This window comes from Rosa rugosa, chromosome 7 (genome assembly GCF_958449725.1).
Source record: "Rosa rugosa chromosome 7, drRosRugo1.1, whole genome shotgun sequence".
NCBI lineage: Eukaryota > Viridiplantae > Streptophyta > Magnoliopsida > Rosales > Rosaceae > Rosa > Rosa rugosa.
In genome coordinates this window covers 30,838,173-30,851,821 of record NC_084826.1, presented here as the reverse complement: position 1 = coordinate 30,851,821, position 13,649 = coordinate 30,838,173, and positions in this window count along the sequence as shown.

Here is a 13,649-nt window from a genome sequence, read left to right as displayed (position 1 = left end):
TGTCGCACGGAATCTAATCCGGCGATACTCTATTTCATCCTGCCACTAGGAGGTTGCAACCATTTGACAAAGCCAAGAGCTTGCCGCATAACTAGGGCAATCAAGGCATGCAAGGTGCTTATACCGGGACAATGCCTACATCTCCTTATTGAAAACAGTAAATAAGGAATAACTAACAAAACAAAGTAATTGAAAAGCTAAAAACATAGCTGCCCAAATTGGGCCCAATTTCTGAACCCAGGCCCAAGAGCTGTCCAAAATTAGGAGAAGACCATGTTACGCCCAAGATCATTCCTATCTCACCCTTAACATCGCACCACCATCTACACCAGGTCACAATCGTCGTCGAGCCCTCCTCACCGTCGTAGCAACACCGTTGAACCCAAACCACCTGCCTGAACTGAGTTGATGACCCCGATCAGCCACATGCCGAACTAGAACGATCTCCGATCCCAACTTGCAAAACACCAATCTACATAGAGCAGATCGATCATCGGATTCGCTTGCAATCAATCCTGACCAGAAAGATCCCTGATCCCATCTGCAGTCAACCAAGATCAGATTGATCTCTGATCTCAGCCTCACCCCAATAAGCCCGTCTCTCAGACTCCGAGCCCCGGTGCTGCCAAATGGTGTGGTCCGACCCTTTGCACCCGTCTTCCACTAATGATCCCGCCACCATCGATCCTGGAAACGCTCGTGCCCCATCAGACAACCTCCCTTCTCCATCCTTAACACAACTATTAGACCCAAGATCCCACCAAAAACCAATAGAGCAGCCAATAGGGTTCTGACAATCACGTCCCATCCGATGACGACATGGCAAGACGTGCTGCCGAACGGAGGAGAAAACAAGGCTGGGGCTACAAGGAGGTGTGACCCGTGCTCTTAGAATTTTTTAAGACTCAGCAAACTACAAAAATACACTTAATAGTGCTAAATTTATTAAAGATAATAGAAAATGTATCCTCAACGACTAGTAAAATGTCATCTTTAACCCTGGTAAATGAGACACTTGTGCGTCACATGTCATTTTTGGCTGGAGTAGTGACCGTAGGTGGTCTTAGGTACCACTTCAAATGAAGAGGAAGAGTTCAGGTACTGATTGTGACAAAATATAAAGTTTAGATACCATCGATAAGATGGAGGCATAGTTCATGTACTATTTGTGATTTTTACCCTTAACAAAAAAATTGAATTTTCAAAAAAAAAAAACAACAAGCACTCACAAGCAACTCAATGACCATGTTTCTTTTCATTTTAATCTAATGAAAACATGTCATCTAGGGCCCACAAATGTCAGGGCATATCTTTGTGATAGACACACTTAAGACTTTCCTAATATAACAAAATTGTCAATTTAACTATGCACAATTGGTGCCTCTGATATAAAACCAACATGAATATTAAAGATATGAAAAAGAAAAACTGTGAGAAAGTTCATGATTTTCATTCAAGTGTAATGGTGCTGGATTTCACTAAGGGCCACGAGGCCTCTATAACTATAACACATGGTTTTATAATATAATGAATACCTAATAGAGGTTAGGAACACATGGTTTTATAATATAATGAATACCTAATAGAGGTTAGGAACTTGGTTTGCACAAATAAAGAGGAAAAAAACTATATTTAGGACAAATTGTGTTGAGTTTTTTTCCTTGTCTTCAGAGCATCGACGTGCATTTACACTACTACGAATGGACGGCTGAAAAACATCAAGTACACTTTTTGGTTTGAAAAAAAAAAGTTTGACTACGAATATCACGGGTTGAGATCATCTAATAGGTGTTTGGTCAATTGCACCGCCAGTGCATGGAACAATTTTTGTCCTTACAAAGGGTTAACTTCCCAAATATTAACTATAGTATTGGTAACATAAGTACAAATTAACTTTAACAAATGGTCGTATGGTATCAAAAAGTTGGTCCCATAAGAAAAAAAATCCTCAACCAGTAATAATAAGATTCTTTTGTCAGTCCATTTGGTTCGTTCTTTTATACTTGACTAAAATGATATCCATACATAACATATTTCAGAGAGAACCAATTTTTAAATCAATAAAGTGGTGTATGCAATAAAAGTTCCCCCAAATTAGCACTTTCGTACTTTTCCGTTGGCCAAATTTGTATAAATAACATTTCAAGAATTTACTCCACAAAATTTGATAAAATTTTACTTATAATGACAAAAGTATGGGGTTCTTTAAATTACTTAAAAAGTTGCTTAACAATAAATTAACCCCACAAACTAGATTTGAAGAAAAAAAAATTAAAACCAGCTAAATTATTTCAAAAGTTACATAATTTGACATTAACTTATTAAAGTTGGTAAGAGCCTACTTTTATAAGCTAAAAACTACAATTGCTTATTGCTTAAGTTAAGCTTTTCTATACACCAAAACGAGTAAAAACTTTTTTGACTATACAACACATAGGAGAGAGAGAGATTCTCTTTCTTCGAAGCCTTCTCCCAGAACCCTAGTGCGTCTTTCGGCATACTCGAACGACGCTCGTCCGGTGGTGGCCTGACATCTATGTCTGCCTTGGTCGCGTGATGTTGGGGCTGCTACTGAACGAGCCTCAAAGGCTTGCTGATAGTTGTTTTCGGTTTGTCTCTTTGCTTGGAGTTTGATGGCATCGATGTCGGATCTTGGTCTGTTGGGCACTGTGGCATGTGGGATCGACGGCGACATGGTGGGTCGAGGGGCAACGCACAGGTCAGGGGTCATCATGGGCCAGGCTAGGGCCGGCTCTACCCTAAATTTTAAGGCTTAGGGTCGGGCCGGCCCGGGCCTAGTCAAAGTCCACAAAATTTAGAGCCGGGTAGGGTCGCGCCGGGGCTTAAATATGCTAACTCTTACCCTGTCGAAAGGCCCGAGCCACTAGGGCCGAAAGGGCCGGCCTTCCGAATAGGGCCGAAATGGGCCTAAAAGGGCCTTAATTTGTTTAACAAAAAGAAATATATGTTATAAACTAGAGAATAAGAGAGAGATAAAAGAGAGAAACAGAATATGGGAGGAGGTTAGTGTGTGTTTCATTCTCATTAGACCCATTTATATAGAGGTAGAGTTTACATCATAAGGACGTAACTAATGAGTATTTACAGTGGACAGCCACATATATATAATATTTACAACACTCCCCCTTGGATGTCCACCACTAAATGATATGGTGTTGGATGCGATTAATGTTGCCTTGTCAAAAACCTTGCCAGGTAACAAAAACCTTGCCTCGTCAAAAACCTTGCAAGCTTCAATCATGTATGTAATAAAATACATGCACCATGTATATTGGATATGGTGTGTCGATCACATAGGCGAGACCATGTGTGCTTTGCATAAAGGGGACTCATCATGAATTTCAATTCCTGCGAAGGTTAGGGTAATACCAATAAAACTATGATAATAAATCTTACCTCAAGTAGAACCAATTTCATATGCTCAAATTATAGATAAAGATATTAGCAAAGAATAACAATATAAAGGAACAACAATATTGACACATTTACCTTTATACAAGATTCCAAGCATTGAAATTTAAGTATGGCATACTTAGCCATAAACCTAAATTTGTGTAATTGATAATTTTATATAGACTCAATATGAGCTCTAGATAACTTCATAACTTCGTGGAAGTTAGAATATGCAACATTGTGAGCATGATTCGAATTCGATTTCTTAGTCTTATCATAGTACCCATTGAGGCAATGTCACTTTGACAGTAAATGAATGAATATATATGAACTTTAGACTTTTTGATTCCGTGAGCGAGCTTTAAGCTCTTTCATTCATTCATGGACTTGCCCTTGGCAATATAAATCCACTAAGGATTTGGTTAAGCAATATGCTTATAATTAATGACACATAGGATTTGGGATTTACTTTTAGCAATTTGCCTTTAAGATCTTCATAATAACAATGACAACCTACTATAAGCCTCTCGTCAATATAACAGCTATATGTAACACTGTACTTATAGAAAAGTTGTCGCTTGGAGAATAATGATAATCCCATGTCTCTATAAAGAGACTTGTGTCATAGTGATTTCAATTCACTTTAGTACACCCTCTTGTAATTTTTAGGGTTGATAAAGTCCAAGTATATCATCATGTTTACAATATTATATTTCATTGGAATTGCCTCTTTCCAATTTGACCAATATTATAGTTTGTCGACAGAGCGAAACGTGGTATAGTATACTACCCTTGATGATTTTTAGTAGCGCTACTATAGATGAGATATCATCAAACACTACTAGAATTTTTGCCTTAGACATCGGCCAGAAACCGATGTTAAAAAAAAAATTGTCCGATGTCTTAGTGGGTGATGTTAAAGATCATGAAAACCCAGACATCGGTTGTTAGCCGATGTTAAAAATGCATCTGCACATCGCTTCCCTTTAAGCAACCGATGTTTAAAATGACTCCACACATCGCTTTCCTTTAAAAAACCGATGTTTAAAATGCTTCTACACATCTCTTCCTTTTAAGGAACCGATTTACATTTTCTTTACTAACATCAGTTTACAATCTGCTATTATAGAACTGATGTTCTTAGTCATTTATAACATCAGTTTATTATCTCATGTTGTTGTCTTTTCATTCTTTTTGCTTCAATTTCTAGTTTAATGGTGATTTGCTCCCTACGTGCATAAATCAGTTTTTTTCACTAGAAAAATATCACAATGAGAATACAAGTTGTAACCAAAAGAAAATTCTCATTAATACTATTTTTGAAAAAACAAATACAAAGAGTAAGGAGAAGGGGACATATATATAGCCTAAACTTCTCCATATACAACAACAACAGAAAAGAACAAGATTGAAGTCTCCGAAATAACATGGGAACAATCCGTGGGGCTGGTAAACATTAAATATGAGATAAGGTAATGCACAAATAATCCCCCACCTCCTCGGATAGCATGTCATTGTTCTTCATTGCATTCAGCCAGAAACAGGACAGTTCTTTCCCTGCAATTTGTCTAAAGCAACAACAAATAAATTCTCATTGTCAAAGAACAAACAGTTACTAAATGAACCACCAATACTGTACATTCAGCTTCCTGCATAGCTGTGAAATAGATCAATAATGCAATTCAATTTTAGGAAAAAGAGATGAAAGAGATAACAATAAGCTAATCATTCGTATAATAGTCATAAATCAGCCACGAATACATCATTACCGAATGCCAGGGTGCCTACTACTATATGACTTGAGTGCATACATTTTTGTAGAGAGGTTCGTAAAGCTTCTGATATTTTCCTTCCAACACAGCTCTCTCTCTCTTAAAAATATTGTTTTCAGTAGATCCTGATGCCCTACGTACATGCATGAATTATGGGAATTTTGGAAAGAATACTTAATCATTAGGCTTAATTATTTTTTTGTAAGAATTTATCTCTAATATATTTACCCAAACAATTTAAGTTTATCATGCAGTAGCTTTTGTAAAAACCAAACTAGAATTTTAATTATATAGTGACGACATCAGAACTAACCAAATATTGCAAACAATCTCTCTTTCTCGCTGCTGGAAAAGTTTACTTGACAAAAGAAACTTTCCTTGAGACAAAAAAAAAGAAGCACAATCTGCCAAAAATATAAATCAGATACATCATAGATATATGTATTACCTTTTTCCCATTCACTTGGTGCCATTGGTGGATGATTTCATCTCGAATTGTTGAACTGTACATGGCACCAGAAACATGTCATTGGATTTATATTTGAAAGAGATGATATGTAGCTTCTCATGAATTATCAAATATGAACTACACATGTCATAACATGACAGAATCTGATTGACATTTGTTTATACTCAATCTATGTTATTCTTATTCAAGCATTCTCTAATCAACGTTGGCCTTTTTCATCTCTATAGACTCTAATTATGTTAGATTCCTTCCCTGCACTCTCAATTACTACAACTTCACAAGTCCTAGACATAAATAAAGGCTGAATCTAGTGCACTCTAATATGCTGTCTCGTGAGTAGTTAGCTGTGATTAGACTGAGCAAAATTCACAATTAACCAATTCATTGAAATCATTGTTTCAAAAAGCTGTACTTCCTTACAAAATGTCATAACCCCGGTGCATCTGACTTAGGATGTCTGCGGCCTGTCAACAAACACATCAAAGCTCATGAAAGCCTCTTTATCATGCTCTGTGATCTATTCAAGGAAACAGATGATCATATATCCCCACAATACATTCAAAAATGTGAGTACAGAGATATGGCATATAATCGGTACCTCCTTAGCAAGCACTTCATTATTTTTCAGTGTATAAAGCCTAAAGTTATGCCTCTCTTCTGCATTAAAGACATAAGTCAACATAATGCTCAAGTATAGTTCATGAGCTATCAAGATTCGACTTTGGAGGAGGTACCTTGCAAACGCTTCTGTTTAGCTTTCAATGCAGCTCTCTCCTCAAAAAGATTTTGTTTCCAGGACCTTGAGTTGGCCCTGCAAAAAGAACAATGGGAATGGGTACTCCTAAGCTATAGGGATGAACACAATGCCAGTAGTGCTGATCCACCAGTTTATTCTCAAAGGTGTTATATAAATTACACTTTCAAATTTAGAATTAGGCTCAGAAAGTTCAGAATAAACTTAAAAGCTAAGAAAGATAAATCTTAAAAGAAGACCAACCTGTATTTCTGTCAAAGCCTCAATGCGGATCTTCAGCTCGGGTGATTCCAATTAATTAGAATGCAATCCAACCAAGGTCTGAAGCATATGCGCACAAAAAAAAAAACACCATTAAACATTATCAACAAAAACATACAACTTAATCGACAAATTGGGAAACAAAACGAAACTCGGAAACTACATAGAATCAAAATTAAAGAAAATCAACCTCCTTTCCATAGAGAGAGATAGAGGAGAGAGAAACTGGATCTGGAAGACTCTTTCCTCCGTCATCGATCTCCGACCACCAAGGTGGACTCACCGCAGCCACCATCTTCTTCGCCTTCCTCCGACGAGTCAACGGCAGACTGCACGTCCTCCGGTCACGACTAGAAGCAAGGTCACATAGTTCCGTTCAGTCCACCTTCGAGATGAGCCACAAAGAATATGGGTCAGTGGGTGAGGGGGAGAGAGAGAGAGAGAGAGAGAGCGGAGAAAATGGGTCAGTGGGTGAGGTAAAGTTGGAAACTGATTATGTTCAATTTTGTTCCCCGCCTACGCGAAATTTTTTAACTTTGTCTGTCTGTCCCGCCTACTCGAAATTTTTTAACTTTGTTTCTCCGCCATTTTAAAAATTTTCGAATGAAAGTATAGACATCAGTCAACAGTAATAACTAATGTTAAATATACAAATAGAAATCGAATTTTCAGAAACTGATGTTAGAATGATTTTTTACATCGTGTGAAATCTGGACCGATTTAAATGACGTGATGTCTAAGGCCAAAATTCTAGTAGTGAAATTTCGATCTTACACATTCATATATGCATGCATTATTAGCTATAATAAACTTTGTTGATATCAAGTACTCATTCCTATTTTAGGAATGTATTGTCTCTCTAGGACAAATTAATTAGAGAATGTGGATCTTTGTATAACCTCATGAAGAGCATTATAGGGCTTGTATAATCTTCCCTTATAGGTATCACACACCAATTCATGTCGTTTTTCATAAACGATATTGCTCCCCCTAATGGTGGGAGGATTGTCTTATTAAAGTGGCAACTCGCAAATATACGATAAATTATAACTTCCTTGTTAGGAAGGTTTGCAATTATTGTTGTATTATATAACAATGTAAAGTATGTAGATGAGTCTACATGATATAGTAGATAAAACAATGACACATTGGTCACGCCAAAATAATTTTATTTGGCTCAATGAAATTTTTAGTTCATGACATAGTATACAGTAGTATACTCATAGTTGATTAATACAACATAAGTAGGTGGAAATTTCATCACCAATATATACAATGATATTCCGTATAGGTACGTAACATAATATGAGCTCAGATGGAGCCATCAATCAAGATCTGCAGCTCTTGAGATGATTGTTACCTTAGCTTTTTGAAGCATCAATTATGAAAATTATCAACAATTGCAATGGATCATGTCCATAATTGCATTATATGTAAGACAAATATGTTTGTCATTATGTTTATCATGAACATTCATAGTTCAAATTGAATTTATTGATGAATACGTGGTTCATATTATTGTTTGACACTGAAAAATGTCAAAATGATATACTCAAATTTCGAGTTGTGGACAATGGTTCATATGGGTATAAGCGTATACTCCAATAAAAATACAATGGAGGATCATAGCCTCATCAAATTTTATATTGTACTCAAAGCATTGAGCTCGATTCTTCACAATTAGAAGCTTGCTCTAAAAGTGGAGTGAACAGAGGTTCACATGTACTCATAAAGAGAGGGGACAAAAATCCAGACATAATTGGAGATCAAGAAACAAGAGGTTTCAATCTATTTGATTGTATAACAATCAGTGGAGGAATGTTAAGTCCACATGTAATTGGATCAAGAAACTTTTTTTTTTATTATTATCAAGAAGAAACTTCATTAATAATGAATTGGTTACAACGAATTTTGGGCTACATTCCTTACACAGAAATGACCACTAGACTTCACACTAGAACTCTCTAATGACTGACTGAAGGAGCCAAAGAGACTCCGACTAAAAGAAAACTTGCACAACAACTAAACGGCAAAGACAATATGCGCAGAAGCAGTGAATCATTGACACTCAACTTTGTCAACACAGACTCGCCACCCAAAATCCACTTGACCTGCCTTTGATCGACCAAGCCTACACTCGTTGTGACTTCGAATCCGACCAAAATGAATTGCTGGACCGTTAGACCTGAGACTAAAGTAAACCCAACACCGTCACCTCCCGAATGTCAACACTGTCAATCCACAACTGCTCCAAATCGCCATAGCCTCCGACCCGAAACCAGACAGGAACGACGCACTAGAAGACCAAGGATGATTGTCTAAGCCATAGCTAGACTTTTTCGCCACCACTGCTAACCCAACTCCAGAACAGGAACGACCCTCTAGAAGGCGAAAGAGAAGATTGTCTCTACCGCAACCTGCAGTGCGCCCGACCCAACAACTAAAACCTAACCCAAAAACAAAACTCAAAGAAAACCATGACTACAACCTTAACTCGAGAGACCTGACATAGATAACCAAAAACTAAAGGTAAAAAAATAGACTAAACACCGAAGAAAACAAGCAGAAGCCCAAGTCAGCAAAGAAAGTGAGCAGCCCATCCATCTCGGCCCAAATCAGTAGCTGCACCACCACTCTGTCCCCATACCCACCGCGCCACCACCAATGCCGGACCTCCACCACCATCGTGCCACCACCGTAATCTGCCATGGATCGGCACTGAGCTCCAAAGCCAAAACGCATCCACCAATCGACCCAGATCCAACCCGGCTACCCAAATCGATCCCATCCCACCGCCCTACCTCACCCGCTGAAGCAGCCACCTCCTTTAACCAAGAGAAACGGAGAGAGACTTCCCCCGATCTCAACCACCGAGTTTCAGACCTACCCAAGAAACGGAGAAACCGTTCGGCCGCACCGAGCATCAGATCCTCAACTGTCATGGCGTCGACCCCAAACCAACCCCTAGATCGGAGCTCTGCATCCGGATCCGAGTTGGACCTCCCAGCGCCGCCATCACCTCTACTCATCCATCGAACTCGACCCGTCCATCACCACAACTCAGCCCCGTCACAGATCCGACTCCGATCCCAACCCAAACCGACTCTGATCCCCTTACACAACCCCGACCCAGCCATTCCTTCCAACCGAGAATGATGATCCCATCCTGACCCCAACTTCCCAGCCTGAGACAAGCCTACAATCTCCCATCCGGCCGCGCAGCTCGTACACCGACTAGGCCAGATGCCATCGCCAGCGCCGAGGCGCAGCCGGACAGGACCGAGTGACACCAACGGCGTTCTCTAGGGTTTGGTAACTTTTTGGTCTTAGTCTAGAATTTTTTATTGCGGTGCTGGATCACGAAACTTGTAGTTTCGATCTCATTATAAATTGACAATTTACTATCAAATTATCAGATTAAATAATAAGAGGAAACCAAATTGAAGTCGTCAAACTAATAAAAATACATACCCGATTATTTAGGAAATATAATTAATATTGTTGATACCAATTCGTGAGTACCATATGCCAAAATAGAGAGATATTCATTTAGAATCAATAATTGATACATGCATTAATATGGTGCCAAAATATAGGCTTAAAATGACTAAATAAATAAATAGAGAGAAAAAAACGCCTAGACATAGGCTTAAAATTAACCGATGTCAAGAACATTGGTGCTGATCATGTCATCAACATGTTTTCCATTGTCTACAAAAAAATCAGAGACGTTGAGCTTGTTATCTTCACTGATAGATTCTCCACATAATTTTAGTTGGGAGGTAATCTGATGCATAGCAGAATTGAAAATCAGTGACATAGTTGAAGTTCTGAAAGCACAAATGCGTCCATTCATATTGTGCTCGAGGTAGAACAATGGTTTTCTGGTGAGCAAATCGATCAGCCAATGCTTGTCAAAGCTCAAGCGGGTTTTTCACCGTAAGGTACTCATCTTTTGAGCTTTTGTCAAGATGATGACGCAAGAAAATCATAACCTTAGCGCAATTTTGCACTCATGACTTATCGTCAATTTTGACGGCATCTCCAAGGTTGTTAGCCATAAGGTGAATTTTGGCAACTAGAACCCAACTCAAATAGTTATTGCCAGAAATTTCAAGAGGATCAAAGTCCAACTTTGTCAGATGCGTCATCTTTCTACAAAGAGAAAAGATGAGATATATCAGGATCCATAAGTATTAGAACTATATGTTCTATGAACAATGATAGAAAATTCATATACGAAATAGAGGTTTTGAAATGTTCATAAATATGAACAATGGATCCCATAAGGAAAACACGATAAAAACATTCGTGTGATGTCTGTAGAGCCATAGGTCTAAGACTACTCGGTCAGCGGACTCGAGTCTTGACTATTGGAACATGTAGTTCTCAATGTCGTATATGAAATATAAACTTTCAACAATTATATATCAAATATCTAAAAATTATATGATCGCATAAAAATAATTGATGTTCATATATAATAGGAACAAAAAATGATAAACATGAAACACATATATCTGTTATGCGATAATATGAGATATCTATGTTATAAATGAAGCAATTATTTGAGAATGAGAGAAAAACCCATAGATCATTAACCTTTGCACCATAAGACTTGCGGATCATCATAGAGTTCAAAGAAGAAGAAGAAAAAATAAGAGCAAATGCGTGCTGATAACGTGTTATAAACTAGAGAATAAGAGAGATAGAAGAGAGAAACAAAATATGGGAGGAGGTAGAAGTGTGTGTTTCATTCTCATCAGACCCATTTATATAGAGGTAGAGTTTACATCATAAGAACATAACTAATGAGTATTTACAGTGGACAACCACATATATATAATATCTACAACAATATATTATTTTTATTTTTTATCTCAAAATGTGTCTCAATGGTTATATAGGTAATACAAGACTCATTGTTTTTTGTTGATCATATTTAATATATATATATATATATATATATATATATATATATATATATATATATATTGGAATTAACTTATAAGTTATAACATTTATGAATATTAGTTAAGATGGTTATCTCTCTAAATCTTAACTATCTCTCTAAATCTCCCAAAATAAATTGTTGTTTAACAAAGGAAACAAAAATTAAAGAAAATAAAGCTTAGGAAATCAATTACAAAAAAGAGATAAAGTTGTATGTTATAGACTAAAGAGAAACATATTTAAAAAATAGAAAAAATAGAAAATTATTAGAGCTTAATTGGGCGGGCTTAAAAGGCCGAGCCGGGCTTGGCCCTAACGGGCTCAAACAGGCCGGGCCTTAGGGTAGGGCCGGGCTTCATTTGCATGACCCTTACCCTACCCTGTTTGAGAAAGGGTAGGGCCGACCTGCCCTAATGCAAGGGGCGGGTCGGGCGGGCTTAGGGTCGAAGGGCTAAATGATGAGGCCTAGCATAGGTGATGGCTTTGATGGTGGTGTAGGCAATGGAGTTGTTTGGTGGTGACTTGGTGTGGTGGAGATTGATCCAGATGGATCGGGTCTTCTCCTGTTTGGGTCTCGCTGAAGGCTTCGGTTGACAATGTCGGGTAAAGATGTTGGTGGTGTTCCTCGTGGCAGCGACGGGGCTGGTGTGTTAGACTGTTGGTGGTTTGGCACAGTGCGACATGGGTTGGATTGGGCTGCTTGCTATTAGGTTCGGGCTAGGGCAAACTGTGGGCTATTGGGCTGGCCTCTATTTTTAGTTTTATTTTTTATTTTAGCTAAATAATTCCCTATTTTTTTAGGGCCTTATGCTTGTTAGGTTAGGCTACTTAATGAGCCCTAACGAGTGTAGTTTACTTGTCTATTCGCTGTATTTTTTCCATAGCTTATAGACTCGCTTTTAAGTGAGCAATAAGTTTCGAATATAGTTGGTCTATCCTATGTATCACTGTGGTTTCACCACGAAGCCTTGTTTTGTCCATTATGAGGCAATGGGTGGATATGTAATGACTTTCTTGGCATAAGTTTTATCAATGGAATTACCATTAATTCAAAAAAAAAAAAGTTAAGCTTTTCTATATGGGTGGTTCTATTCAGACCTCCCAATTTGCTATTTGGACTTCCTTCATATTTTGCACAATTTTAAAACCAATTTTACCCCTCTACAAATATATAAAAAATAATAATAAAAAAAACCTGCATCTACATCGTGGGAGCTGTACCCTCTTACATCTTGCAGTTCTTTCTCCAATTCTATCCCTATCCACAAAATTTAGAAAGTTAAAATTCAAACTTTGAAATAACTACTCCATCTTATTTATTTGAAATCACCATCTAATCAAAGATTAAGAAGAGGAATAAACACGTTTTGATCAAAACTGGAAAACAGAAAAAGAAAAACATGTATCATATGATCTGAGCAGTAGACATCTCTCTTTCTCTCCAACTCTCTATTGTAATCCTCTCTCTATTCTCCTTTCCCTCTTCCTCACTATTCCTTCATGTCTTTCTTCTCATTCCCTCTCTCTCTTCTCCTACCCATCACCTAATTGGTTGTCACTGGCTCTAGGAGCTTGAGACGTCTTCATTGTTTCATCTCAAGTTTATTATTAGATTCTATAAATTATAGATTAGATGATATTTGAAATCTTTAAATTTAAATTTATGCAATTTCAATGTCAATATATATATCTTTGAAATCAAAAAACAAAAACAGGGTCAAGACTTACTTTCACTGACTTTTCTCTCAACCCAAAAAGGATTGACCAAGATTCATCAAACCTAGTTGAGCAATCAAGAATTATAAGGTTCTTTAAATTGCTCCAATGGAAATCCAACTTCAACTGCATCAAGTAATGCCAAATTGTTTGAAGAACACAAAATGGGGCTTGAAATTGAGAGTTCAAATTAGTCGATCGTAATTATCAAAAACAGAGAAAACGTTAATCTTAAAAGTTTTTTTTTTTTTTTTGGGTGTGCTCCCAGTTGATCATGAAAGCTAACTGGAGTTTGGAGGTGCAATTTTTT